Here is a 6,428-nt window from a genome sequence, read left to right as displayed (position 1 = left end):
AGTTAGATGATTTCCGGTGTTTTTCCCAGTGTTTGCTTCATGTAGTTCGACACCTTCTTTTTCTTTTTCTCTCCACTCTTCTTCCGACAATAAAATTCATCGCTTTCTAAGATACAATTCGCAACAGAATGTTGAACAGGATTCAGATAATATGACAAACTCTAATCACGGGCAATCACTCGATGTCGGATGTGAATCACGGGAAAATTTTAATTTTTCTACGGTAACAAACGTCCGCAGTACGCATGAACACCCTTTACCGGAAGATAAGCTACACTTCTAAAAGCTCTCGCGTCGCCACTCTACGGGCGAGGGCGATTCCCGCTTCATAATGAAAACTCGACCAGCCACATCGCCTCCACCCACGGGGGCGATTCATCTTACCCCTGATTCTTCCGAATACCCCTGAGTGAGCTAGAGCAGGTTTTATGCGTTGCGGTTTGGTCGGTTCACTGCCGTGTTCCGGGGTGAGTCCTTAGTTTCTCAAGGGGTTAACACCAATTTTGCCCGTTTTCATGTCAACCATGACACCGCACCTAGTATCGGCGAGGGCAGAGAGATGAGATATGAGAGCTGCGATCCAGTGCAGAAATCCAGACGATCGAATCTCGCCTTGTCCCACTGTATCTTGGGCCACGGGCACTTTACTCACACCCCAGAGACTTTAAAAACATCGAGTACCTCTGGTAAGATATGGTATCGCGTCTTCTCACTTACGCTTCCCAGAGAGGTCGAACAGCTCACTTTTTGCTTTCCTCCTCTTTACCTGTCATGTAGAATTAGAGAAATCCCCACCGCAGTGCTGTACATATCCACCCTTTGACTATTCGAGCGCCTCCAGCTCATATAAGATACCTTCAGAAAATTGGGCGATAGAACCTTTTTGCTATGTCGTTGGTCTTTCCTCCCCCGGTAAAGTCAAGAAATCTGGTTTTCTCATCTTGGAAGAGGGAAGGCATTGTGTTTTCCTTGTGTGTTTTTCTTCTTCCCCTTTCTAGACAGGGAAATTTTAGACTTCTTAGAGCACGGTTCTATTGTTCAAGTTTTTCGGTATGATAGTTATTCAAATCCACCACTAAGAAGATTCCGGACTCGCCAAATAATTGGGAATCTGTGGAGTGCCGTAAGCTAGCTCCAACTATGAGATTCCACCAGCAAGGTGCTGCGCTACATGGTAGAGTGCTGTACTCGTAAAGTGCTGTATATTTTTCCTTCCCACACCGCCAGAAAGACCCCAATCTCAAAAGAATCACAATAAAAGGAAGTCAAACCCCCAAGTTAACATACCCGAGCTGCAAAATGCTGGCCGTACCCCAGTAGTTGTTTTCTCCTCATGTGTAATGTTTCACTTCAGGATACAATAGCACGCTCCTTACCCCGGGGGGGGGGATTAGAATACTCGTCTATATTGCTTTACCCCGGAGGCTTCCTACGGTTTTTTACCCGTATAGCGGAAGCTTGAGTTGTGAGCCTTAGATCACTGACGCTGCGTTCTTCTGGCGTCGCAGGTCCATTGATGGTGAACCAGGCGGAACGGTTTTGTCACCCACCGTACTATGCTCTGCTGAGATGTAATGGACATACTAATCCCCCGCGCTAATGAAGTCCCAGCGCTCAGGGCTGGGACATAACCCCGCTGAATTAACTTTAACTTACTCATCACCTGCCGTTGTCGGAGTGGCGAGAAAGTAATCTTTTTGGAGGTGTTCTTATACCGGTATTGTAGCGGTTGACTTGCGTGGTTGAATTCGGGGATTGTAAGTTGGGGCGCTGAGCTAGTGTCATGGGTATTTTGGGGTGGCCGGTGGTGTATTGCACAGCACTTCATTGTGCTACAAATGAGGGCGGTGGTTGGTGAGATGAGAGTTAAGTGTTATTGATTTCCATTCTTTTTATTTCAATTTCACCGTATGCCGATCTGTCTAACTCACTTTTTTTATTCGCTCGTTCATTATTTTAGTTATTCCCAGACGGCTCCTATAATCCATTCCTTTTAACATAGTTTCCATCCACTATTTCCACCGTGCCTATCTAATGCCCCTCCAAGCGCTACGTGCAAGTGCCCATCTAATAGCATGGTTAGAGGCAGTGTATGGCGCAGGCCCTACGAACAAGCAAGTCAGCCTCTGCAAGACTATACTCTTAAGCAACGGTGACAAAACGACTTGCGCTGAACAATCTACGATATTCGCTAACGGAGGAAACATAAGGTGATGGCACAGTAACCTTGAGGACCCTCCCTGTACCCAGAGAAGTAGCCCTCCTCCAAGCCCTCAGCTGCAACTTCTATGACAAAGATCAGGGAAAGGCACCAGAGCCGTGACCTGACGGGGGCCATTGTGGCAGTTAGTTTTCCCCTTCCCCCCAACCCTTCCTCCCCGGCTATGATAGCATGATAGAGAGACGTGCACGCCCAGGCGGCAACCGACGTCGGCGCCATAGCCATATCCCCTAGATCCCTAATACGTAAGGTGCGTTCCAAGGACTTTGTTGTGATAGCCGTTGTACACAATAGACTAGCGGGGCACCTCGAAACCCTCAAGTTCCCAAATTTAGCCCCTTGTCTGAACAACCGATGTAACTACGCTTGGTTCTAGATACATAACTGCCCAACGGGGGATCCGACCAGATGATTCCTTTCTCTTTCCCCATTGTGCATGCAAGTGCTGATCGTGAATAGTAATGACACCCCTCGTGTGCAGTGATGAACGCCAGGAAAACCTACTCTACCGACAAACCGTGAAGGTACCCCGACTCACCAAAGGCACCTAGAAGATAATAACGTATTTGAGAAGGGCACTCCGCATGGATGTATAGTTCCAGATATGGGTTTGCCGGTGGAGCGCAGTTGGGTTTTGTGGGGGATGGGAGGATGAGGGGATCGTCGCCCTTGCCATCGTGGGTGAGGACTACTGTTGGTGGGTATGAGTTCGATCTAGTAGCAGTTGCGAAGAGAGTGTGTGTTGGGTTGGGTTTGGCGGCGGTAGTAGTAGTACTAGTGTATTGTCTAGAGTTGCGCGGCCGGGGGGTGTAGACTAGTGCCGACAGGTGTGGTAGGGAAGGTGATGAGAGGGAAGCCAGAGGGGGAGGCGACATAGCGGGGTATGCGATATTGAGTTAGCGAGGAGGGCTGTATACCGAGTTCCAATACTAATTATCTTAGAGGCGCCCCCTCAGAGAACTCCATCGCTTTGCACAGTGCCCCCAATACACCCCCGTGGTGTACTTTGCCATCGCGGAGCAGTATTCACCTTGAATAAGCCCGACCGAGCAACCCCCATATCATCATACCCCGAGCACCAAAAGCAGTCGCCCAAAACCCACTACCGAACACCCACCCCCCCAAGACCCTACCAGTGAACTATTCCTCCATCCAACGCTCCGGAACACATCCGTGTGCTTCCGAATTCTCCGAGCGCTGGGGGCCGCCGGGGCTGGGGGAAATCTTGTGGTTGACAAACTTCAAGCCTATCGTACCAGGAGATGGACGGGAGTGGTATCGTGGCCGGTTGGTGGCCGGTTCGGGGAGAGCGGGGTGAACGACGCCATTGCCGGAGAAATGTTTCGCCGGGTTTGAGCGGATATCCTATCGTAGAAGGATTGGCGACAAAGAGTTGACTCCGGCAAGATATCGGCCGGGGCTTCTCGGCAAAGACGGGCGAGTGTGATACCGTAGGTTCTGAGTAAACTCGACCCCCCCCCCCGCAATACTTAAGGTAGCCACTATCCCTCTTAACCTAAGGACTAACTCCATGGCGAATTCGACTTTCCGGGGTTAGTAAATACCATACAGGGAATAGCGGTGGGTCGAGTTTACTCGGAACCTACTCATAAGGTACCTGAATTGATAAAGTCATTGCGTGCCTCGGCACTGAGCTTCTGGTGCGGTACGATATCATATTTCGGCGTGTTCTGGTATATTTTGGTGCCGAGGCATCCAGATACTTTGTCACTTGCCAAGTACTCGAGTACCGTACTCGTACGTATCATACTCGTACAGTGCTCGACATTACGCAAGGGTGATTGCATAATTTTGTCGCATCAAATTTAATCAAGTATGATACCTGTATGAGTACTTTTCAATTTTCGAGCCTATCGTGACTCCAAATTTACACAAAGTTACAACAGGTAATATGATAGAAACAGAAAATTGCAAAAGCCAAACGCCGACTCTTTTCCCACAAAATCACCTATGCATGTTGGTCCCGCAGCAGGCAAATCCAAAATTTACTACCAACCGCCCCACCCAGAAGGTTAGGAAACTTCGTGTAGTAGGCAGATAGTCGTATTTCGATTGTATGTGTGCGCGAGTACTATGCGGTGCCATACATATGTGCGTGTCGTTTGGCCGCCAACACCCCAACCCTTGGTCTCTTTTCACATCCGGGCCATAAACGCCCTTCAGACACCTCCGCCAGACTCACCACGTAAAATCCTTCGCAATCCCCCTCCTAGCCTCCATCCTCGCCTTCTACTCACAGATATATTCCATAACAACTACCCTCTCCCAAATACTCAAACCCCACTTCCCTGGCCTTCCCCTCGTAACCCTCAACATCCACATGCGCCCCTGCCGCCACCAAGGCCTTAACAACACCTAAATTCCCCACTTCCACTGCTCGATGCAGAGCCGTTTTTCCTGCACCATCGCGGCAATCTATCACACTCGCCTGCGACCTGCTATCCCATAATAGAGCGTGGATAACCCACTCGCAATTGGAGGCGAGGTGAAGCGGGGTTGCGCCAGAGTGATCGCGGGCAGCCACCTGCACACGCGACGAAGATAAAAGAGTCTGGACGGCAGAGAGGTTATGTGATTCTGCGGCTGCGTGAAGTAGGGTTTTACGGTAGACGTCTCGGTGGTGGGTTTGTGCCCCCATCTCAACCAATTTTGCAAATGCTCTCATATGGCCGTGTCGGAGTGCCCAGTGCAGCGCTGTGTAATGCGACGAGAAGATACACACCCGGGCTCCCAGATCGAGGAGTTTTTGCACAAGAGGTGGAGTAGCGGGCGTTGGGGTCCGGCATATTGTCATTCCGTCGCCCTGGACTACTACCCTCGGACCATTTTCTAGAAGAAGCGTGAGGTGGTGGGCGTTCCCGATGGCGGCAGACCAGTGCAGCGCAAGCGCGGTGTGATCTGTAGAACGTAGCGTTGCCGATGTCAAGGCGGGTCTAAGTAGAGTAGCGAGTCTTTGGGAACACAAAACCAGAGATCCTAGATCCGAAATCTTCAACCCCTTAGAAATCAGAAGCAACAACTCGTTCGGTAGATCACAGAGACCCATCGGTGAAGGAAGTTATGATCCCTTATGTGAATGTTTCCCTCTGAAAATTTTGCCAAAGGGGTCTCCTCATACATTTAACATTACATAACCCGTTCAAATCCTGCTGTGTTAGCTCACACACACCCTTTCATTTTCTTTCCTTTTACGCACCTTGTGCTAAGTATCATGCGGCAAATTCCTTCCGCCAGAACCTCCAAACCCACCCTCCCCGCAAATTGAACGGAAGATCGATCGGCGATTTCGCCCACGGCCCGAAATCCACGCTGTCGCCTTTCTATAGTACTCCTGTCTCACATAGTCTACCGGTAGCTTTGTTTTTCTTTAAGTGACCCACTTCACGCGGTATCACTCGAGAATTGCGCTCTGTATGTAAATTTCGAGCTTGTAGGAAGCGCGGCGCATGCTATTGGGTTGGGGTGTGTATAGTACGGCCACACAGGCACTTGGGAATAATAGTACCGCGCCCCCGCACAACCTACCGCAGGATTCAGGGCCGGGTATTGGTTGTGCTGGCGGATGGTGAAAGATCAGCGGCGCTGGGCCACCTTAAACGGCCGTGTCTCTAAACTGGGCTTCTAATCAGCGCCGTATTGTTGAAGTTCTCCCATTGTTCGTGGAAGCTCAATTCGGAAGCGGTATTGTATCATACCGGCATGATAATATCCACCCGACTTGGGGTGCTTGTCGGGAGGAGAGAGACGGGAGGGGAGTTTTAGTATGCGTTCCAGAGGTGTAAAATACTCTCAAATAAACCGCTCATTCTTCTCCCTATGTAGTGACACTATCCCCTTATTTAGCCCATCCGCCATCTAACTTATAGACCACCTGGGGTATCAAAGAGCTATACTTTTAATTTTACAACAAATTCCCGCCGGCCAGATATTTTGGGGATTCATCGCGAGGAGGTGGGGCTGTGGGGAGGCAATGAGGCAAATTGCGGCTTGCGGATGTCATAGGGGATGCTTGCATTCTTGCAAAGGACCACGAATGAGGGGGTCCGGGAAAATCGAGAGCGGGCTTTTGTTCTGGTCATTCGGGAGAGTTTGCACAATGGCAGAAATACCCGAAAGAAGAGACGACAACTATGGTATTATATTACGGTCAGAGGCTACGGTATCATCAGCGCTTGCTCCCACAATT

The sequence above is a fragment of the Tuber melanosporum genome, assembly GCF_000151645.1.
Source record: "Tuber melanosporum whole genome shotgun sequence assembly, scaffold_3, strain Mel28".
Taxonomy (NCBI): domain Eukaryota; kingdom Fungi; phylum Ascomycota; class Pezizomycetes; order Pezizales; family Tuberaceae; genus Tuber; species Tuber melanosporum.
This window is presented reverse-complemented; position numbering follows the sequence as displayed.